This window comes from Ceratotherium simum, chromosome 7 (genome assembly GCF_057802395.1).
Source record: "Ceratotherium simum simum isolate JZ-2026a chromosome 7, ASM5780239v1, whole genome shotgun sequence".
Classification (NCBI taxonomy): Eukaryota; Metazoa; Chordata; class Mammalia; order Perissodactyla; family Rhinocerotidae; genus Ceratotherium; species Ceratotherium simum.
This window is the reverse complement of record NC_141906.1, coordinates 39,624,152-39,648,441: the sequence shown is the minus strand read 5'-3', so window position 1 is coordinate 39,648,441 and position 24,290 is coordinate 39,624,152. Positions and strand designations below refer to the sequence as shown.

The 24,290-nt window shown below is 39.3% G+C and overlaps 1 protein-coding gene across 3 annotated transcripts in view; it reads left to right on the top strand.

Annotated features, from left to right (window-relative positions):
* Positions 1-24,290, top strand: part of DLG2 (discs large MAGUK scaffold protein 2) — a 1,864,788-nt gene that overhangs the window by 1,045,158 nt on the left and 795,340 nt on the right. The gene's annotated exons all lie outside the window — the stretch shown is intronic.

The following is a 24,290-nucleotide window of genomic DNA, read 5'->3' as shown; positions in this document are numbered from 1 at the left end:
CAATCTTTAGTTTATTTGCGAAAACACTGTGGTTTGGTTGAGGAAGCATCAGCTTTAGAGTCTGAAAGACCTGCACTTGAATCAGCATTGCCTTTTACTGGCTGGCAAAGTTATTTAACTTCTGAGCTCTAAGGCTCAGTTTTTCCATCTGTAAAATAGGGATAAAAGTGTAAATTGCCAGTGTAGTAGTGCTGTAGACAGTAGGTCTTCAAAAATTAATTGATTCATTCACTCAAATCAATAGTAATTGGAATTCCTATTATATGTGTAATATATTCTCAGTTAAGGATATAAAAATAGAATGGACATAATATACCCAGGCATCCCCCCCAACTTCTCTGAAGAGTTCAGGCTAGTAAGGGAGAGAGCTATGTAAGTAGACTACCATATAGCAGGACAATTCAATTTTATTCATCAAAGTTGTGCAGTAATAGAAGTACTGTAGACTCAACTCAATTTGAAGGTATAAAGGGAGAGGTGGAGAGGAATGGGTGGAGCCAGAGGAGGCCTCAGAGAGAGGATGATGCTTGGGAAGAGTCTAACAGGACGAGAGGAGTTTGCTAAGCAGATGGGGTGAGAGAGGTCATTCTGAGCAGAGAAAACAGCTTGAGCAAAGCACAGATTCCTCAAAGAGCATCGCCTTTTCATGGAACAGCAGGAGGTTCATCATGGCCTGAGCACAGAGTGCACATGGGGGAGTGGGGAGAAGTGACTTTGGAAAGGTCGGATGGGGCCAGCTGGTGAAAGACTTGGTTTGCCATCTAAGAAGTTAGAATTTTATTTGATGAGAGATGAAGCACCAGTGTCACTGAACGGTTTTAAGCAGTGAGGGAGGGAGAGGGAGGGGTATGGAGTTGGATATGATCAGATTCAGATTTTAGTAAAACTCATCTAGTGGTGGTACGGAGAGCATATTAGAGATGAGCGAGAGTAGAAGCAAGGAGACACTTCAGGAGACTTTTACGCTATTCTCAAACTTTGGTGTGCATCAAAATCACCTGGAGGTTTTGTTAAAACACAGATTGCTGAGCTCTACTCTCAGAGTTTTAGATTCAGTAGGTCTGGAATGAGGAACAAGAATTTGCATTCTTAAGTTTTCAGGAGCTGCTGCTCCTGGACCCTATTTTGAGAATCACTGCCATAAAAAATGATCAAGGGCTAACCAGGGCCTGTGCTGAGGCAGTGAAATAGAGGTGGTGAATGTAATCCCACGGTAAGGGCCTCATTGATTAGAAGCACCCTTATGTTATATTTTTGCCTGCTGAGATTTTGCTTGGATAGTATTTCCATGCCAGAGGCATTTGATAATTCTGGAGGATATTAGGTGAAACAAAGCGCACCGGCTGTTGCCTACCCGCGTCAGAGTGAGTGGAAGGGACCTGTGGCCCTCAGTCAATGTTAATGCAGGAAACCGCCCTGGGAATTTCCTAACTCAAGTTCCTTTGTTGGGGTGGTGGTTGTTAAATGAAGAAGTCAATTCTGATTGTAAAGAGAGAGACTTGCCCCCGGTCACAGGGCTGGTTATCTAAGGAGATTGGTTTCTGATGTGAGGCACCACTCCAGAAGAGTCGCGTTCGGATCTGTCCACATTGCCTGTGCTTTCAGCTGTATTATGGTGAAAGAAAAACAAATCTGGCTGCTCCTTAATTGTTTCACCATTTCCATTTTTTTTTTTTTTAAGTAAGCATATACTTTACTAAGAAGGTCTACAAGATCATTTTCTTTTGGTTGGACGAGATTTTTCTCCTGTTTTTGTTTATTTGGTGCTGATGTTTGTTTTTAAGATGAACATGGTCTCTCTATTTTTCATTGTAACAAAGGTTTCGCTTTCCTGTAGTCCTATTGTTGTTCTAGTGGAATGGGCTTCATCTGCTGAGTGTAGGAAAAAGGTTTTAATTGACATAATTAACTCTAGGGTGGTTATCTCGACTTTAAAAGAGGCAGTAGATTCTTCCAGAATGTGAGGGTATTGCCTGATAGAGCCAAGTAAGCTGTGTGTAATAATGAAGGTGGTTTGGGAAGATTTTGTGCTCTTAATTAGCAATGAGATGAGGTAGCCTTCCGTCGGCAGGAGGCTCAGGACACAGGCCTGTAATTGCGATGAGTATAATGGGATTACCTCACACTTGAGAGACTGCTCTCACTAATGGGGGCACGGAGCCTTCCCTACAAACCTGCGCTAGTGCGGGGTGGGGGGTGTTGTAGTGGGATGTTTCAGAAAGAGAATTTATCGTGTAATTTGGAGTATTTTTTTCTTCCTCCTTTTTTGTGTGTGTGGTGTCTGTGTGTGTGTGTGTGTCCATAGTGGAGAGGAGCATAAAAATATTTGCGTCTCTCAATTATTGTGCTTCCAATGGCAGGGCTTTTGAGGGTTGTCTTGTATATGAGACAGAATGTTTAAGATGCTCTAAATGATGTCTGGAATAAATATATTGTACTTCTGTAACCGCTTGGTGTGATTGCCTAATATTGCAGCTCATAAATGTTTACTAAGATAAAATATTATTACGTTAGTCAGTGTAAATTTCTCCCAGGTATAGGGATAGATATTGAGCAGATATTATTAAATGCAATGAGTGTTTTGAAAGCATATGTAGAACTTCGAACACATTTTAATTTCAAAGTAAGAGCAGGTTTGAGTTAATTAAGCACTGGGGACTTTATATGAGCCATCAAATTAAGTAACCTCTCTCTCTCTCTCTCTCTCTCTCTCTCTCTCTCTCTCTCTGCCTCTGTCTCCCTGCCCCTTCCCTCTCTTTTCTCTCTGTCTCTTTTATTCTTTATCATCCATTCACAAAACTTTGAGTATGGGTTTACCAAGTAATATGTAAGGCACTGTAAGTGTACCAGGACTGATAAGACAGAAATTTTGCCCTCAAGGAGTTTAAACTTTAATGTAAGAGGCAGGCAAGTCACTATTCAACCATAAAGTAGTTTGTATCTCCAAATAGCAACCAAGACTTTTGGATGCACCAAAGAGGGAGCAAATAAGTCTAGCCTGGGAATAGAGAACACTTCATGGAGAATATTGAAAACGAAGTGGTCATAACGAACAAGAAAGTTTTTGATAGGCAGAGGAGGGTGGGAGAGAATTCAAGGAAAGGGAGAAAACAGGGAAAACAAAGGGGCAAGAGCATTTTAGGGAAACTGGGTGCATTTATTTTAGCTGGAGAGTAAGGTATAAGCAGAGGGTACTAAGAGTTACCTCTGGAGAGGAAGAGTTGGGCTAGATTGGGGAGACCCTTGCATATATGGTAAGGAGCTGGAATGTGATTCCATAAATAGAAGGTAGACATGAATTGGTAGAAAATTCAAAAACCACTTGGACAAGACAATACAATGTAACAGTGGTTAAAAGCACAGACTCCATCAAAGTTTCAAACTCAGGCTTTTGTTTATTGTTGAATTTTGAGGAAGTCATTGTCTCTGTGCCTCAGTTCCCTCATCTCTCAATAATGATACCTCCTTCACGCTATCGTTATAAGAACTAAATTGATTGGTGTATGTAAAGCCTTAATATAGCACCAGCTATTATTCTGAACTAGTATTGCTGTTTTTCTCTTCCTTTCCTTTGTCACTTAAGCTAAAAGAACTTTATCCCCTATTTGTTCATAGAAAAAGACTAGAAAATAAAAGACATTTTATTTATAGTCTTTTGAGCCTTACTATGTGCTAGGACTTACAGAAAACACTGGTTACATAAAGATGAATAAGAGCGCAACATGTAAATAAGAAATTATACTACCACATGGTAATGCCGTAATGCAAACTCTTTATAAAGTGCTTTTGGAGCATGAACCAATCAATACACTCTAAGAGCTTATGTTCAAAGGACACATTCCCATTGCCTTTTGATGTAGTTACAAGAAACTTGAATGTAGAGTTTGGCCCTTAACTCAGCATGTTAATGGACAACAAGGGATTTATATTGTGTGTAAACCCAGGGTATAAATCAGAGTTGAGTGATACCCTAAGTGTGTAAGTGGCATGAGGGCTAGGAAAATAAGAAGTCCATCCCCAAATGATACAGGGTGAAAAAACAATTCAATTTTATGAATTTCTTCTAGGAAGGCTTCTTGGAGAAGGTGGGATTCTAGTGATGTTTAAAATCCTGGAAAATAATATATTGACAGATAAGGTGGGAAAAATGTGTGTTATGACCTTATGAATTCTGGCACTGTTTTGAAGAAAGCAAAAGGAGCCAATGAGAAGTGAAGAGATGAGAGGAGACTGTGAGATAGTATCCCAAAGAAAGCCTAAAAAGGCAAGGTGGGCGGAGAAGTTGAGCATGGGTGGGGTTGTGATGTGTGTGTGTTACCCTAGTGAATGGCTTCAGACTCAGAGAAAGTAATAGAAAGTCTAGATTTTCAAACTGACCTGGAAGGCAAATAAATGATTGTCCTGGGGAGGACAGGAAGTGCTGATGATGGACTGTCTATGGTAAGGAGAAGGCTGTGATAGTTTGGGGAGGAGAGAGACTTTAGTACAAGGGAAAAAGGCAAGGACACTAGCATGTGTTGAGCACTAACCCTGTATCAGGCATGATGCTAGATACTGCCTATGTTTTGTCTCGTTTCATCCTCACATTAATTCTGTGGGGCAGATATATTTATCCCTATTTTACAGGTGGGAAAACTGAGGTTCAGATAAAACAACTCTCTGAAGATCACACAGTCAATAAGTGTGAATTAAGAAACCCAAGCAAAGTAGTCACCATCAGAAAGTTTAAGTTCAGTATTTCCACTAAACCCTACCATATCCTTATCTATATCCATCCTTTCATTCAATAATTAATCACTGAGCCCTTGCTTTGGGCAAGACACTGTGTCACTGTACTTACATTCTTGCTCTGTACCTACTAACTGTCTAATCTTGGAAGAGCCACTTTTCTGTGACAATTTTCCTGTTAAATAGGCTTTTGTGAGGATTAAATGCTGTAATATTTGCAAAGATGCCAGCTATGACACACAGTGACCACTCAATCAGCATTGGTTGAATCCAAATTTATATTTCAATAATTACCAGGTAATTACAAACTATTATTATCTATTCTCCAAGGAAACACAAAGATCAATATTTGTCTTTCAGTTACTTCTTTCAGTTTCTTTCAGTTACTTCTAATCATGTGAAATACTGTAATGATGATGAAGATGATATTGATGATAATATTAGTAATAATAACAGCAAACTTTTGAGTACATACCCTGTGCCAAGACCTGTGTTAAGATAATGCTTAAATTATTTCATTTAATCCTCAGCAAAAGCACATGAGTTAGAACTATTCCTATAACTTATTTTATGTGTATGGAAACTCAGGCTTCAAAAGGTTAAGTGACTTTGCTAAGATCACACAGCAATAAGCGGCAGACTAGGATCTTAAATCCCAGCGTGTCTTACCACAAACCACATGCTCTTAATCAGCAGGTAATACTACCTTCCTATTTAACAGAATGTGTTTTTAGAGTCAGAGTTGTCAGTAATTCAGGCCACCCTTTCTCTCAGTTAGTCTGAATTAGCAAACTTTCACTGTAATTCATTCTCTTTACAGCTGATCACTTCTGCTGTAAATGCCTTTACGGAAAGGAGACAGTGCCATTCTCTTCCTTAAGTGAAAAAAGAAAAGAAAAAAAGTGGTTTTACTGCATATCCATAGACATCCCACAGCACACATCTACTGAAACATTGATTTGTTGGGACAGAAAATGTTAGATTCAATTTCTTCTTGGTTGGGGAACATTTTTCTTAACAGCATTGAATGTTAGTCTTTCTCTCCCTCTCTCTCTTGCTAAGCTACCCAGGAGCAAGGATTGTGGGGTTGATTTTCGACATGTATCTTGGAGAGACTAAAACAGACCAAAGAGGACTGAAATGAGATCAAAAAAGAGAGGATATTGGTGTCAAGGCTGGGGCATAAAGTGGAGAAGGGGGTTGGATGAAGCTTTTGATGTTTTACGTTCTACATATTTAGAATTTGAGATTCAAAAGGAAAAGGGAAAGAAATGGGAGGGGGTCAATGATTAGTTTTTAGAAATCCAGAACAGTCATTAAAATTTTTAGAGAAGGAGGAGGAAAAAAATAACAACAATAACAGCTAACATTTATTGATAGCTTATGATGTGTTGCCCCCTGAGCAAAGCATTCAACATGTCATTAACTCATTTGATCCTCTCCATACATGTGTGAAGTAGGTACTATGATCACTGCTTTATTAATGAGAAACTGAGTTTTGGAGCAATGAAATAACCTGAAAAAAGTCACACAACTGGTAGAACCAGAATGAAGCCCATTTCTGTCTGGCCCTAGTGTTTTCTCCACTGACTACCATCTTGACCATAAGACGACAGAGTGAGTCAAACCTCAAGGTCCAGAAGCAGCTCCTCTGCGTCACTGGCCTGGACCACACCTGCTCCAAATCCCACCTTGAGATCATGGATCCTAATTTTCAGACCTGTGACAACATTAACAATGTTGCACCTGTGCATTCATTAATAATGACAGAACTCGGCCTTCAGAGTTTGGCAGTTGTTTCACCAAGCTGCATGATCTTCAGCCGCACTTTCCTGTTGCTTATTGTCTTTATCTATAAAATGGGGAAATATAACGTGAAGATTATATAAGATGAATGCAAAACTTTTACATAGTGCCTTGTACTTGATTAGTATTCATAACAGCATATAAAATATGATAATATTAATAATATCATGTTTTTAGCACAATTCCTGGCTTCCAGAAGGTGCTCAAAAAATGGTATCTACAGGTTTTACATTGTGATCCTTATCAGCCTCTGACTCTGGGAAATTAAAAGGCACATGCAATGACATCCATAGTTCAACCCAAAGAGGCAAGTCATCTGTCCTTACTGATAATAATCACCTTTCCAAGACAAGTTCTAGTATGTGACAATGCTACAGTAAAGCTTCTTAGAATAACATCTTTATTAAATAAAAGCTGTATGCCTTTAGGAAGATAGTAATGCACATTGTATAATCTTCTGCTTTGCATATTGAAATCCAGCTACTAGACCTTGCGAAAGGAATTCAGAGGCATCTTAAAGTGGAGGATGACCTTCACATTTTCATAAAATAAATGATTAATGTGGGGACCATTAATTCCACCCATACTCTATTCCCCAAACAGCTTTATCCATCCTTAAAAAGGCCTTTCACTTTCAAGGATAAATGATACATGTTTTTAATACAATTATGAACAATCAGATATGTAATTTATATTTGTTATGCATAATAAAATACATAATTAAACATCACATCATAATTAATCAAGGCATTAAAACCTGGAAGTGGCAAGAAGCTACCCCCCAGCAGCATCCTGAGTTGGGGAGATTATTTATAAATAGTCTCTGAGTCTTAGGACTGATTTTATTCCTGTTCCACTTTCTCCAAGTGTCATTGGATAGGTCAGTCTTGATTATATACTGCATTTGGATATGTGCTGTAAGCAGAGTAATCAAAGGCCTCTGACCTAAGTTGTTCAGATAAAATCTAAGGAGCCAAAAGTTTAGCCCACGTATAATGTTGCTCCATTTCAAAATAATCAAATAGAATGGATTTTACCACAGATGTCATTCAGTTAGTCCAAGTTTGTGCCTCAGACAATTTGTGCATTGAAACCCTATAGTGGATAAAATAGGGAATAAGCCATTTCTTTTATGGCTATGCAGCAATGGTAAAAACAGAAATTTCAGATTCACCTACTTGACTTGTAGATCTTGTCAGATGTGATGAGCAAGTAGTTAAACAGGCCGTACTGAATACCTTATTAATGACAATGATTACAATAAAATAGTAGGAGGAAACATTTGCCAGGTCCTATGTGAAGCACTTTGAATATACCTACTTATTTAATCTTAGCCATAGTCCTGTAAGGTAAGTATTGTTATTCTTGTATTACAGATGAGGAAATTGAGGCACAAAGAAGTTAAGTGATCTATCATGTATGTCATAGCATGATCTGTCTTATAGGTTAAAAAACTGAAGAATGCAATAAGAATTGCGTCTGATTGTTCTTTTCTGCATATGCAGGAGCTGGGTGTTCTCTTGCAACTGGCTGGGGTTTGCCTTTGAAGTTACTGTTGATACCATGATAAAGAGGGCACACACATAATAGACGTTCTATATTGTTGAATGAAATTTAAGGTTCCCAGCAGGCTCTCAGCTAGTTTCCTCCTGGAGGAGTCAGAATGTCTGAGTTCATGATTATACTGAAAATAAAAACCCTTCTGTATTACCATATCTGTCAGGGAGAAGGATGGATAAGTGCAGGGGAAAGGTTCACTGAACTGCCCTCATCAGGAATAATCATATTCCTTATTTTCAAGTGATGCCCCATTTGATAGCTGATGTCATAAGGTAGTGATTGAGTGTGTTCTGAAAACCTGTGACCGAACCCTGCAGGGAGTTTGCTAAGTGTTGAGGCTCCTCCAAACACACAGGCAATCTGAGAACAGTGGGTTGGACTTGACTGTGTCTATCTCATATTCCCATGAGTGCTTCATGTGTTTTGGGGGTGAGTGTGATAGTGAGGGCGCATTACATTTCTGGATCTCATTGGTGTCTAACCTTATGCTACCACAAAACTGCTCTGCCTCTTTGTTTTAATCCCACTAGGTTGCCTGACATTCTTCAAATACATGATCTACTCTTAAAACTCTTCTGCCTTTGCGTATGCTTTTTTTGTCCTGGGAAGGTCTTAACTATTCCTTGAGACCCAAGTCAAGTATCTCTGTCGACCTAGTAGTTCCATTTACATAGTCTGTGCTTTCTGCCTTGCTTCTTTCCTATCTGTAGACTCAGGTGGAGGCATGATGATTACAGGTAAGGAGAGACAGAGGACTGGGCCTCTGGGCCCTGTGTGAAAGAGTGGTTCTAGGACTGAGACAACTGACAGCAGGCAGTAGATCCAGTTAATGAGTCAGAGGAGCCCGATAAGGTCGTTCATACATCATAATTCAATGTCAGACACTGTGTCAGTTAAGGGAGATTGGAAGACTTATTTCTAGCCTTCAAAGCGCATAGACCAAGAGGAATCTTAGACAGAGGAGCGTGAGTGCCAGGAAGTTGTTATCTTGGGGGTCTCCTATAGACCCTACATGCTGGGCTGTGCTTCTGGAATAGGACTCCAGTCCTTAGAACAAAGGCTACTAGAGTAAGCCAACAAAAAGCTCTGTCTTGGGAACTGGAGTGTAGGAGAATGAGGGAAAACTAAAGCTTAAAACCGTGGGGCCTTTCTTGGGGCAGGTGCTTTAGCTGGCAACAGAGCAAACTTGGAGCGGTCTGTTTGGAAAGATGGCTGGTGCTCAGCTCCCTCACATGAGGCCCAAGGAAGTTTAAAATATTCTTGCTTTATTACCCTATTGAGCTGGGATCTATCTTTTTTTCCCTAACTTTGCCACTTAGTAGCTATGTGACTTTGGGCAAGTGTCTTAACTTCACCAGTCTAGATTGCTTCATCTAAAATGAAGATTAATAATAATTACTTTTCCATATTATTCTGAGGATTAAGTGGGCATTTAACTCATTATACAGTGTCTCATGTATAGTAGATCTCAATTAATGTTGGTATCATCATCATCATCACTATCACCATCCCCATCGCTATCATCAATATTATTACCACCTACGTATCATGGGACAGACTTTAGCTGAGCCCAGCTAGGGTGCTAGAGATTGCAGCTGCTAAAGCAGGAATTTACACTCTCCTCCATTATGACACTTACATCTAAACTTTATGTCAATGCTGTGGAACTTCCACTTATCTGTTTCATAATTGTACATAGTATCTGGCACAATTACAGTATGTTGAACTAAAGAGTGACTCAGCCAGAAAAAAAGTCCAAAAATGTCCCAAAATCTGTAATAAGAAATAAAGCCAGTCTATAGTTTGTTCGTTTTTATTGTTGGAATTTCTAAACTTAATTATAGAAAATATTAAAAAACAATTGTTGCATAATAATGATATTTGAAATGTGATACTATGCGTTATGTGATACTGTGATACTAGGGGCACTTAGTGCAGAGCGATTGGACATGATCTTATGCTCTCTGTATTCCCCACCAAATGGAAACATGTTTTATTCTGTTAAATAAACTATTGAACCCTAGCTCCACCATCCATCCACCTTTTATTTATTTCTTCCACACTAATCTAAGAATGAATAAAACAAAAAGCACATCACAGATGTTTTATAAATTGTCTTAAATGGTTAAGACAGTCATTGTCTATTTTCTCATTGTAATTAATTGAATCCATATACGAGTAAGATACATGTGGTCTCTTGATTTTAATTTTATTTGTCATAAATGTTGCTGTCCATTTTTGGTAGATTTCCAGCTCTAGTCATCATAAGTAAGGAGGCATCTGCCTACTTTGTTATTTTCTGAAAAGATAATATATGCCCACAGAGCCAGCAAATTTGTATTCATAAACATCAGCATATAAAGAGCTGTTGTGTCAGGAACAACTGAAAATGTGATAAATATTAATTTCTAGACTGATAATTTTGTCAAGGATTTTTAAAATCAGCATTTCGTGGTTTTATTTTTGCCCTTGGAGTCTTCTAAATGGTAGAAATAAAAGTCAGAGGTCTTTAATGGGTCTTATTTCCATGTTTAGAGGTCTGCCAATATTTTATTTTTCTACATGATGCGATTCTACCTTTGATTATTAAAGAGCTATGTTTCCCGCCTTTTCAGTGCATAGCTCTGGTTTTCATAGGTGTATGGAGCAAGAGTATGTGTTTTTACCTGATTTTACTTTTACAAATCAGTACTCACACTTTTCAAGCACAAAGACACAAGAAAATGGCATTCTATAAGTAAAATAAGAGGCAACAATATTCTAAGAACTTGAGTATGCTATTCAGAAGGTCTTAAAAGAAAAAAATATCCTTGCAGTTTAAATGTTTAAAAGAAATGATTGTTCACATACTGGAGTCATTGATGGCTGTTTTCTGTCTTGTTTGGAGTGAGCTACCAAAGGATCCATCTAAACTGGCTGGTGACTTTTCAGTCACAAGACTCTGGCCTCTGATAAAAACCCATCCATTTGAAATGTTCATGGGGAGTGAGGTTGAAGCCAGCAGGTCCACAATGTAAGCCCTGGGTTTGAATCCCAGATCTGTCACCCCTAACCAGCTGTGAGACTTGGGCTGCGTCACTTAACCTCTCTGAACCTCACTTTCTCCATCTGTGAAATAGAGATAATAATACCTAATCCATAGATTTGTTGTGAGGATTAACAGAAGGAACGTGTGAGAGTGCTTAACCATGAGGGCTTAGGAAGTGATGAGCTCTTCTTGCCTGGGAGATTCCAGTCCAGCTTCTGCCACTCATGTACTGTATGATTTTTCTGGTCCCAGTTTTCTATTCTGTGAAAAGACGGCATTACATTAAATAGCCTCTTGTGTCACTACGAGTTCTATAAAGTTACAAGTTTAATTCTCATGTCAAGAAATGATAAACTGGAAGCTGCTTATATGGTCTGTGCTCTGCCTTTGCCTCTGGACTTCTGGTGCCGGAAGGGAGGAAGCGTGGCACATCTACAATATGCAAATGGGCCATTTTCAGAGAATCAGGAAAAAACTATGATTGCACTAAAACTAAATTCAGTATGTTCACCTTAAATGATTCAGAAAGCAAGTTGGGGACATGGTTACAATGCCGGTACTGATAAAGAGATGGAAAGAGAAGAGACTTGGGTTGGGATACTTACTAAGTGACCCTTCCTCCTCACTAAGTGGCATTGGAGAAGCAATCGTTTTGTATAAATCTTATTTTCCTTCCCGTTAAAATAGAACAAAGATTCATAACTTGTAAAGATTAAATGTGGTACACACAGAAAATAGAATATGTAATGCATGAAACACATTGTACGTACTTAAGGAATGTTGTTTTCCTTTTTTACCATCCTGTTTGCTTCCCTGTAACTGGCCTTCATGATTTCCCTGCCAGCAATTCCTCTCTTGCTTGCTAAAAAAGGCTTCAACCAAGGAGCCACAGAAAAGATTGAGATTCTACACTTGATATTGATTAGGGTGGAGTGAAGTTGCTAGGAAAATTCTGTGGAGGAGAAAGAACCACTGGCATAGAGGGCCCTCTAGGTCCTACAGTGAATGTGGTTCTTCCTGATTTTTGAAAGGCTTTTCTGTTACTCATGCATCTCTGGTTAGGGCTCTGGTTTGTAGGGAAGAATAGAGGAATACCCAGGGAAGAATCATGGAGGGATAAAAGAGAAAGGCTTTTTTAAGGGAAGTGCAGAGATTTCAATATTGCTGGAACATCAATGCAAGGAAAGAAGTAGAAGGAGTTGAGACTTGAGTAGAAAACAGGGGCCAGATCATGGAAGGCTTTACAAATGGTGAGTCATCAGAGGATTTTAAACTCCAGAGTGACGTGATCAGATTAGCAGCAAGATCATTCTGTCAGCAGTGTGGAGGATGAATTGAAGAAAGGTGAGACTGACTTAAGATCAGCCAGGGACTTACTGCTGACATCCACTGAGAAATGACAAGGCCCCGAACTAAGGTAGCAGTAGAGGGAAAAAGCCAGTTTGCAAGATATTTTAGGTGTTAAAATTGACAGACTTGATGACTGCCTGAATATAGGAGATGAAACAGAACTGACATCCAGGGTGACTCTCAGGATTCCAGCTTGGCCCATTAGACCAGGGCTACCTCTGAGATCTCAGATGCCTTTGCTTCCGTTACGCTTTCACTAGTCTTCATTGGTGGGCAGAAGTCACTTCTTTTGCAACAATTCCATTGCATTCTTGTTTTACCACACTTACTGCATGCCTTGAATTATAATTGTTTGTGTGCACAGCCATCTCCCCTAATTGATTTTAAACTCACCAGGATGAAGATCTTGTCTAATGCATCCCTGAATCCCCAATAAGAGCTGGTCAGTTGTCTTAAATATGTGCCAGTTGTCGCTTCACTAGACACATATATTTGGCATAAGTTCAATGTCTTCTTCTAGGCCAGAGATTAAATTGTTTTTAAAGGCATTGATCTCAGGAATGTCTCCTGTAGAATGCCATTTATGCTTCATTGGATGATTCATTATTAACCACATTCTGATTTTTTTGTTTCTTTTAATTGGTTAATTTCTCTGAATCCCTACATCATCTTTTCCAAGCTTATTGGCACCCAGAACAGAAATTTGAAAATATTATTCTATTTGGAATAAATCAAAACTATTGTCTCCTCCTGGTTCTTTACGTACTTCTATGTCTTTGAAGGAGGTTAGATTATTCTAACCGGATCTATTTAGCTTGAAAAGGTGCTAGCTATAGGTTAGTACCCTCATTTCTTTAAGGTACCTGCAAGTGATTCTGTGATCTGGTCTTATAAAACTCTAATTTGTGAAGAGAAAGTCTACAAGGGTGACAGAGTATAGTGAAAAGGACACTTCTTGACTATGACACAGGAAACCTGGGCTCTAGGGTAGTTCTGCCTCAGGCTATCTGTGCAGCCTTAGGAAAGTCACTTCCCCTTTTGGGCTTCAGTGTCCTCATCTATAAAATGAGACTGTTAGACTAGAGCTTCAAATATAGCTCCGCAGTATTCAAATAGTGTTAGATGTGTTAAAGTGGACTGGACAAACCTAATGATATCCGCAAGACCATCTTTCTCTATTAAGTGTGCCCAGTCTTATTAGAATGGTGCAGGAAGCAAGGCAAAACTGGGTGGGCCCAGAATCTAGAAGTAGAAGGAGAAAAAAACAAAACAAACCTAGGTCCAGAGGTTTTTGGGAAGTAGGCCAGTTGAACAGGTGAAGCACAGGCAAAGAGTATGGCCTTGGCGAGCAGATGGTCATCTAAACAGTCAGATGGCAAGGGGTCGGGGGGGATGGTGGCCACAGCAGGCAGGCAGTGCAAGGCATAGAAAGAGCCCAGGAGCATGCTTATTCGAGAATGAGAATCATGGAAGTCTGTCAGGGATTAGCAGGGTCCTGGCCACCTGCCTGGGTTCATGGGCAGGGCAGAAATTGAAAATGGAGAAAGAGGAGGGGGATAAACAAGAGCAAGACAGAGTTCCAGGTTTGCTGAGCCTGACATATTAGGCAGATCTCCAAAAGAGAGATTCAGGCAGAGAGGAGCAAGACAGAAGGCGAGTTCTCAGAACTGGGCCACCAGGTGGGGGCTGAGTTGCAGAAGCTGAATTATAAGAACTGGGACAAAAGGTCAGAGCTAGACTAATAGACTAATAGAAGAAACGTTAATGCTGAGGTTTCAAGTTTTAGAATTTGAGATACTGTAAGGTCTTTTGTAATCCATAGCTTTTAGGAAACAGTGATTTCTCCTATCTTTCAACTGTCCATCTTCTACCACTGACTGACAGTCTCCTTTCCCTCCCTCATCCTCTCCTCCCCTCTCATTCTCTCCATCCTCATCAGTTTCATTGGGAATTTACTAAGTTCAAAGTACGAACGAATGAAGAATGTTCTCTGGAAGGATAGCTAGAAATGAGAAAATGTAAAATCACAATACAATGTGATAAATGCAGCAGAGAGGAATAGGCAAGGTACAGAGAGGACTGCGGATTAAGAAGCCAATTCAGTCCAGAGGAAGGGAAGATGGCATCCCACAGGAAGCACTCTTTGAACAGAGCCTTGAAGGGCAGGTGGCAGGTTGCCAGGTAGAGAGGTAAGACAAGAGCAGACTTGGCAGAGAGAACTGTGTTAAGCAAGGAATGGACATGTTCAGGGAATAAGGGATTAAGTGTGGTGGTAGCTAGGGCAGGGGGCTGGTTGTCAGAGATCAATGAGGGAAATAATTGGGGAATTTTCAGAAAGCCAGCAGCACTAGAGTTGATTATAAGGGAGATAACACTCTTGGCAGAAAAGAGGGGAAGATGGAATACAGAGAGGGTGGGAACAGTGAGACCAAGAAGGAGCCCATTGCTCATGGTCCTGAAAGAGATGACAGGACTGGAACCAAGGCTGTGGCAATGGAGATGAGCAGAGACATCAGATTTAAGGGAAAGAAGCAAGGAGTCCACAAAGCTGCAACTGAACTAAGTCATGAGCAATTGCTAGGAGTCAGGGGCAGACGACTGGGAAACAGCATTGAGTCTTTCCTTAAATGTCACTCTCTCAGTGAAGCCTTCTCTGGCTACTTGTTTGATACTACCCTCACCACATTTCCAGGCTCCCTCCCTGGCTTTTTTTTTTTCATTATTACTTTCTAGTATCTATCATACCACATACTTTATTTATCTTGTTTATTGTCTATCTCCTCCCACTAGAATGTAGCCCTCTGAGGGCAAAGATTTTGTCATTTAAAATGACTGTTTTACCCTTATATCCCTAGCACTTAGAACACTCCTTGGAGTACTGTAGACAGTAAATATTGAATGAATGAAATCAAAGCACCAGCAGCCATGGACTGAAACTTATAGCAGGGCAAGACTTACAATCATAGAATACTCAATATTAAAGGAACCCTAGAGATGAGACTAGACCCTTCATCTTACAGAAGACAGAAATAATTTGCCCAAGGTCATACACAGAGCGTGTCAGGCAGAGATAATAGGGAGTGAAGGGTCTGTGAGTGTGTGGGGCCTGGTCTCCCTGGGAAGGGCTGATTGACATGCAGGAAAGGGAATAAGGGTGAGGTGCTATGACCTGGCTGTTGAAGAGACACTGCAGTTATAGGTCGTTCCTGATGTCACTAAACTGAAACTTATCAACATAAAACGGATAAATCATTTGATTTCCTTTTGTAACTGAAACAATTGTTTCTTTCTTCTAAGGACTGTCCTCATCCATTTTGTCCTTTGCCTGTCCCTATTTGTAAATCCCCTCCCCCGCCACCCCACATTGTTACAAGAATAAAGGATCCTCTGAACTTGGGCTCATATATCAACACTGTATCTTTTCCATAATATAATAGTGTTTCTGTTCCCTTCCTCTTTTCTTTATCCCTCAGTAAACATCAACACTCAGTAAACACCAAGCCATTGGTCTGTAAAATGTAAATGACATTTGGTTATTTTTCATATCTAGAAATGTTAAAAAATTCTAAAAGGTATGTGGATTTGAAAATTATGAGAAAAGTTAGATTACTGCTTCATTTTTCACCAATGTGTTCATTTGTCAATTCATTCCTTACTTCCTTCATTTATTCTCTTGTTCAGCATATTTCCTTAGCACCTACTAGCTGTAGATGGGTTGGGTTGTTGGGAGTATAAAACTAAATCAAGGAGTTTACAGCTTGGTAAGAGAGACAGGAAATAAGGCAAAAACAAAACTTTCAATCATTCGATAAATATATATCTAATTTGTGTTCTACTTATTTATATTTAAGTAATTTAAGAACTATTTACCCAATAGCTGCTATGAATCCAGGCACTGGATTGACATGCAGGAAAGGGAATAAGGGTGAGGCAATGTCGATCCAGTAGGAAATAAGACAAACACAAGTCACTGCCCTTATAGAGTTTACATACTAGTGAGGAAACAAACACTAAATGTTTGTAGTATTTGCTGCAAAGGAAGAGTGTGAGGGTGCTATCTTTTCCTAGGCAATAATGGAAGCTTCTTCAAAAAAGTGATGTTCAAATTTAACTCTGAAGGCTGAACGAAAATGAACTAGGTAAGGGGAGGTGGAGATGGGGACAAGTCTAAGTAGATGGAACAGCATGTATGGAGGCCTGAGATAGGAAGGGCATGTGGATGAGCCAGGGGAAAGTTAGACTAGAGCAGTATGCAAAGACCATATCATATAGAACACCATACACCACATCATGGATTTTACTCTTCTTCTCCAGAGCAATGGGAAGTCAATTAAGATTATAAACACAGGAAAGTAATGATGAAATTTGGAGACTGGATTGGAGTGAGGCAAAGGTAGGTGGAATGGGAAAAAATAAGGATCATAAGAGGGATGTAGAAATGTTACAATAAAAATTCAGAAGACTAAGAAGATTACTTCCTTCTGAGAATGTTGAAGAAGTATTCATGGAAGGGGTAGCTTTGGACCTGGGCTTTGAAGAAGGAAAAGGATTCAGGCAGGCAGGAATGGGAGCTGTGAGATATCAAGGGCATTTTCAACAGAAGGCCAACACGTGAACGGTCAGGGAGATGTGAAAGCTTAGGTGATGTATGGGGGACAGCAAGCCTATAATTTTGTCTGGAGCATAGGATAGACATTTGAATTAATGAGTGTGAAATAGATTGAAAAGTAGAAGTGAGGGCAGAAGGGTTTAGATATTGTGCTATTCGAATGTTATTATGTAAGCAAACAGGAGTCATTGAAAGGTTCTGAGCCCACAAATGCATACTCATATTTGTTTTCAGGAAGATTAATCATGTAGCAGAATGTGAGAGGGCTTGGAAAGAATAGAGTATGGAGGGAATGAGAACAGTTGGGAGTCTAGCACAAAACACTTGGCTGGAGCCAATTAAGGCTTGCCTCAGGGTGGTGGCAGTGGGAATGGAAAGGATGCAAACAATATTATGGAAGTAAAATGAACAGGACTAGGCAACTGCTTAGCTGCCAGGAAACATAGAAGAAATTTAAATACTTCATAGCTTTGTCAATACCTCATTTCACTTGTTCTTCAGTACAAACTTTTGAGGTAGTTTATAAATTTGGTGCCCTGGAATGCAGACTGATAACCACATGATATCTTGCCCACATATCTTGAATAGCTGTGTCACTACTGTTGCTGTTTTTGGGTAACTCCCAGATGGACTGGGTTTTAAATGTTAACCTACTAACAATTATCTCCATGTCCTATTAGCAATCAACTGAACCATCTGTTCCTACCAATAGAGGATATCTTCTGGAAAATGAATTTGAGAATGGTGAAATATTAGATGTTTAAAAAACCCAGACTGAGAACATTATTTTATAGCATTGCGTACTCTAGAGAAAAAAAAAAAAGATAATTTGGGGCCAGACTGGTGGCGTAGTGGTTAAGTTCATGCATTCCGCTTTGGCGGCCTGGGATTCGCTGGTTCGGATCCTGGGCGCGGTCCTACTCACTGCTATCAAGCCATGCTGAGGTGGCGTCCCACATAGAAGAACTAGAAGGACCTACAACTAGGATACACAACTACGTACTGGGGCTTTGAGGAGAAAAAAAAGAAAAAAGAGGAAGATTGGCAACAGATGTCAACTCAGGGCCAAGCTTCCTCAAAAGAAAAAAGAAAAAGAGTTGGAGTGGGAATGAATTTCCTTTTTTGTTATATAAAGCTTATGCTAAGATACACAAGATATATAATGAGTTCTATGACTTAATTTTGTGTTGCCAAGTTTTTTTTTTAAGTGAAGACTGATCATGAAATGATTCAAATGGGGAGGCAGTGCCACTAGTGGAAAAAACCCTTGACTTGGGAAAAAAAGAGCAAAATTTGAGTTTATCTCTGTTGTTTATTAATGATACAATCTATGTTTTCACTTAATATCTCTCAGCCTTAGATTTCCCATCTATAAAATGAAGGTACTAGTACCTGCCTTGCCTAAGTCATAGAGTTGTTGTGAGGATCAACAGAATTGATGTATGTGAGAGTGATGCCCAAATTATATCATATATCATCAGACCTAAAAGGTATTTGATTGTAAAAACCCAAACTGTCATGGAACCAGATCTGTGAACCTCTAAACGTGTATCATTAGCCAACGGGGGAATGATGTGATGTTAGGTAATAAAGGTTGAGAGATAAAAAAGCTTCATCACAAATTTGTGAGCTCCTCATTAGAATTCCAAAATATAACTGATCTTGGTGTGGGTTGTGTCACAAAAAGGTGCTACATCTTCATTGTGTGTAGAGCAATGGTTTTTAAAGTGTGGTCCCTGGACTAGCAGCATCAGCAAAGCTAGGAACTTATTAAAAATGCAAATGATGGAGCTTCACCTCAGACCTATACTAGTCAGAAACTCTGGGGGCCGGCCCCTTGGCTTAGCAGTTAAGTGTGCGTGCTCCGTCACCGGCCATGCTGAGGCAGCGTCCCACATACGGCAACTAGAGGGATGTGCAACTATGACGTACAACTATCTACTGGGGCTTTGGGGAGAAAAGAGGAAAAAAAGGAGGAGGATTGGCAATAGATGTTAGCTCAGGGCCGGTCTTCCTCAGCAAAAAGAGGAAGATTGGCATGGATGTTAGCTCAGGGCTGATCTTCCTCACAAAAAAAAAAGAAAAAAAGAAAAAAAAGAAACTCTGCGGATGGCCCTGAGCACTTTGTGATTTAAACGTCCCTCTAGGTAATTCTCATGCAAACTAAAGTTTGAGAACCGCTGATGCAGAGGAAAGAACTTGAGCTCTATAGTCAAACCTGGAGTCAAACGCTAGCTCTGACCTATAATTATGCATTGACCTTGCACTTGTTTGTTAACAATAACTGCTGCAGAGTTTCCCCACTGTCGTAGAGGACTAAGAGGGACAATATAGATATATTTTACCCCTCTTAAAATACTAGCCTACTAGCTAGGCTGACATAGCTTTTGTTAGTTCTTCTGCCTATGAAAGCTTTTCTTTCTCCCCACCCCCTCACCCGTTTTTGCAAAATTTCTTTGGGTGGAAATAATTTTCAACTAATTGAATTTTTGGTTAAGCTTTTGGACAACAGAGAGGAATGGCTTATCTGAAAACTCGAATATACTAGGAAAAAACAAAGCCAGGTTTTATTTTTGACATTTAAAATATAATTTTCAAACTGTATAGGCTACTCCTCAGAAAAGTACAACTTATGCTATTAAAATTAATATTAGGGTCCTTACTTTATGAAAGTTCACCTGCTTCAGACATACCAAACATGGGAATGAATGATATCTGCTATGAAGATGACTTCGTTCTCTTCAGAAGTGTATCTATAGCTAGAGTATAGTAGTTAAGTTATTTGGGGTCACCACCCAAATGACTCTGTTGTAAAGCACAAAGATTAAGGCATGGGACCAGGTCTGGGTCCCGTATATTTTTCCTTCTGCTAGAAATAAGCTCCAGAGATATTTACATTGAGTACTAAAATATTAATAAAGAGCCACAAAGCAATCCTCAATGAAGCTGCTTAGACAATGAGGCCAGAGGAGATTCGTCTATTTAATGACTATTTACAGAGTACCTACTGTGTGTTAGGCACTCTGCTAAGCACTGGGCAAACAGAAGTAAGCAAAACAGAAACAGTTCTTGTCCTCATTGAAGGAACGGCATAGCAGGGAGAAGGACATTAAACAAATGATCACAAAAGTAAGTACATAATTATAAGTTGTGATGAGTTCCATGAAAAAAAACTACAGGGTGTTCTGAAAGCATGTAATAGGAGGACCTGTGAGGCTCTGCCGTTTGAAGAGCTTACAGCCTTCTTGAACGTGTTTTGTACCTTCTATGCTCAAAGCTGGTCTGTATAGCTCTTTATTGCTACTCATAAGACAGGATGATGAGAGTTGTACCTATCAAATAATCTTCTTGCTCTCTGACTTTAGGAAAATTACTTAATCTAACCAGGGTTCAGTTTTCTCACCCATAGAATAGAACAGAAATACCAACCTGATAGGGCTGTTATGAGGATTAAATGAAAAAATAAACAGAACTGTGTGTGCTTGGCACATGGTAAATGCTCAATGAATGTTAACCATGTAGGCCAAGTGGAGGAGGAGGAAGAGGAAGCGGGGAGGAGGAGGAAGAGGAGGAGGAGGAGATAATGACAGTGGTGATGATGTAGTAGCTGGGGCAGGGGCAAAGTTAGTAATTCAAAATTATATACTCTTGATACTCAGGCCAATATTTGTTACTTAGAAAAATATATATCCGTAAGGATTGTAACCAAAATATTAGAGAAAATTCTTAAACACACAAAAAACAATGTCTAAAATCTGCTGCCTAGTCTGTTTTTTGACGATGTGCTAACAGAGTCCAGAGAATTTTAAAAAGAAAGGGTGAAAGGAAGAAGCTTAGTTTCAAATTCTGGCCTGTACTTCTGGTGATAAAACAGTGGTGATACTCAAGTTTCTGTGATAATTGTTAATCAAGGATTTGGGGAGGAGGGCTTTCCTGTTGGAGTGAACACGGAAGCATAAGAAGGCATGTAAGAAAGACAACACATTAACACTGAGGTCCTGCAACATATTTGCTGCAGAATAGCAGCCAAGTGAAGAGGACTAGACTTGAATCAGCAGTTCTTGCTTCCGGTCCTGGCTCTACCTCTCCAACGAACTGTGTAGTCTAGTTCATCTTTATGAGCCTCAGTTTCTTCTTTTGTAAAATAGGGATGGAAATTGACATATTTGGCCAATAAATTTCCTTTAGGAAATACACCTACTTCAGATAGACCTAATATCTTACTAAGGGATAATGAGTATTGAATGAGATGACATATATGAATGTTTTTTGAAAATTTAAAGCACTAGATAAACTTAAAATTATTGATTACAATATTATTATCATAATTTGGGCCTTATATTTTTACATGTAAATCTTCTGTCTTCCCAAAACCGTTTATAAGCCCCTCAAGTATGAGGAGGATGCTATATTTGTTTTAGTGTCTCCCAAATAGGTGACTAGAGTAGGATTTCTAAACATGTATTGACTGAGCTGTAGAGGGTCTTTCATATTTGAAGAAATCACAAAAGTTGCTTAGAGAGGCACAGGAGCACGTTTCTAGTGGGTGACACAGTGACAAACAAGTGTGAATAGCTTCCACAGACAAGCATACAGCCAAAGGTAGTGGGCCAGACCTGTTGAGCAAAGGTTTCAGGTTTGTCAGTGAGGCCAAAGTTGAAGCAAAGACAAGCACCTTGGACATTTGCAGAACCACAAAACAAAGAATAGGCATTCTCTGCTTACCTTTATTCGCTGAACAAACTTTTATTGAGCGTATGAAAGGACAAAAATGTCATCATGGCTCCTATCCTCAAGGAGCCCACCATCTAGTGGAGGAGGAGACAAACATGCATACAGTACCATCTGAGCAGCTCTGAGATGGAAGTATTTACAAAGGGCTATGAGATTAGAAAAGAGCCCCCTGGGGAGGCCAGGGAAGGCTTCTTAGGAAGGGTAAGGCTTGAGTATAGCAGGAGGAGCACCAGCAGGGCACTGAAAAGGAGTGGGATGGAAAGGCATTCCAGGTGTTTTCAGTCCCTATTTTCATGTGGTGACCTGTCTAAGGAAGAATGTTTCTTGTTTAAGCTAAGAGATGTGTATCCTTCATGAGAGACATAATTAAGATCCCAATTAATTAATTTGTTAGTCAGTCCTCCCTTTTTATGCATACCACCCCTAATTTATTCTTTATCTATAATATACATATTAAAGGTGAAAATGTGAAGCTGTAACTGAGAAAGTGTCATAGAGTTCTGAAAATGAATTCACTGTAGGAGTCTAAATAGAAAATAAAAATCAGCTCTTTAAGCTGCTTCTTTCCTGAGAGTGTTTTGAGTCAGCAGTAATTCTGAGTATAGAACCATATTGTGCTTCATAAATTGGGCTGACCCAGAATATTGCAGCTGATGATACAACATACATCATATGGACTCTTATTTTGCACAATAAGAATTGTGTACACCCACTACCAACACTGTCCCTCACTGGAGTGTGAATAATGTTTGTGGGTTATTTTGTTTGATTTACCTTTGCTCTCACCAAAAACATCTGGGAATATTAGCGACATTGGACTGCTTACATTCCTTACAGTGAAGATATGAAAAGAAGTTTTAATCAATAAGGAAATGTACATTGCAAATGTATACATTTCAAATCTATATTAAGTTTAGGGACCTTAAAAAATCCTCTTTCCTGTTGGGTACCCAGTCTGAGGAGTAGAAGTGGATAAGGAACAGCATTCTCTCCTGGCTTGTGGGTAGGTCTTCATCATTAATCCTCCAATAGCTTATTTCCAAAGCACCCTAGATTGCTAGCCTGAGCTCCACTGTATTTCTTTATAGTACCTCTAGTATCTGTCTTCTGTTACTTCTGTTCCTTGACACTTGCCTTCTGCTTTCCTCCTTGTTCTTCCATACCTCTGATTCTGTCTACACACTCCCTTTTTAAGAGCTTTCAAACATAATATTTGGCCAACACTCCCTCTACAGGTGATCTGATGAATCCACTTGCAATTACCCCAGAACAGTTATATTCCTTTCAAATCTTGTTATATGTTCCCAAAGTTCTGTGTATCATCTGGTTAAAAGAACTATAGCAAAAGTATAAGGAAACCTTTCAGATCTGAGCCATTTTATGTAGCAGCATCATTGGGATTCCCATAGTCTATTTTTCCCTACATAGAATTCATTGTTATAAAAATAAAGCATTGCATTGTGAAAAAGAGTTCATGTATAATTGATTTTTGCATCAAAGCAAATTATGGTTCATTTGTCCCAGATGAAAACAGAATAATTGTTAATTTCTGTAGACTGAAAAAAGCATTTTCTTCTAAACTAGACTAGTAGTTATTACAACTTGTAAACTCCAGTAATAAGCCTGAGTCCTTAAAAGTAGAGAAGAAATTGAAAATGTCAGTGTGATATTTGTGGCTTTATTTAGTATACTTTCTCATGGTTAAAAGGTAGTATACGAGGTGGTGTAGGCTAACTACTGTAACAGGCAATGATGACTTAATGCAATAAAGGCCTGTAGTGCTCACAGCAGTATCCAGTGCAGTTGTTGACAGGGCTCTGGACCACAGAGCCCTGCTCCTTCTACCTTTGTCACTGCCACTTTCATCACTTGACCTCCAAGATTGTCAAATAATAGAAAAAGAGGGCTTGGAGAATTGTGTAAGAGGTTTCATGACAAGGCCTGGACTTGGCCCACATCACCTCTGCCCACATTCCACTGGACAGAACACAGTTGATGGCACCAATCTAACTGCAAGCAAGGCTGGGAAAAGTGATCATCTTCTGGGTCCAGGAAAAAAGGAAACAGTTTTCTGAACACATAGCAGTGTCTCAGACAGAATTTTGTAATGTATAATAAAGTGTTATTTCATAATTCATCAATATAAATACCATTCCTTTTTCTTGTTTCACAAATAAATTTCCCTCAAGAAGCTTCAATAAAGAGAGGCAGTATATTTAACAATTAAAAGCGAGGACTTTGGAGTCATAAAAACCTTAGTTCAAATTTTCCTTTACCATTTGCTAGCTTTTTGCCTTCTTTGAGGTCTTTTTCTTTATTCTTGAATTTTCTCATTTTTAATTGGGAATCAAGGTGCCTAACGAGAAGAATACTGTGAGGATAGAATGAGATAATGTATGCAACATAGAAAGTAGTCAATAAATGGTAACTGTTATTATTATGTGTATGATTAGTAAAGATAATGTGAAAGATATT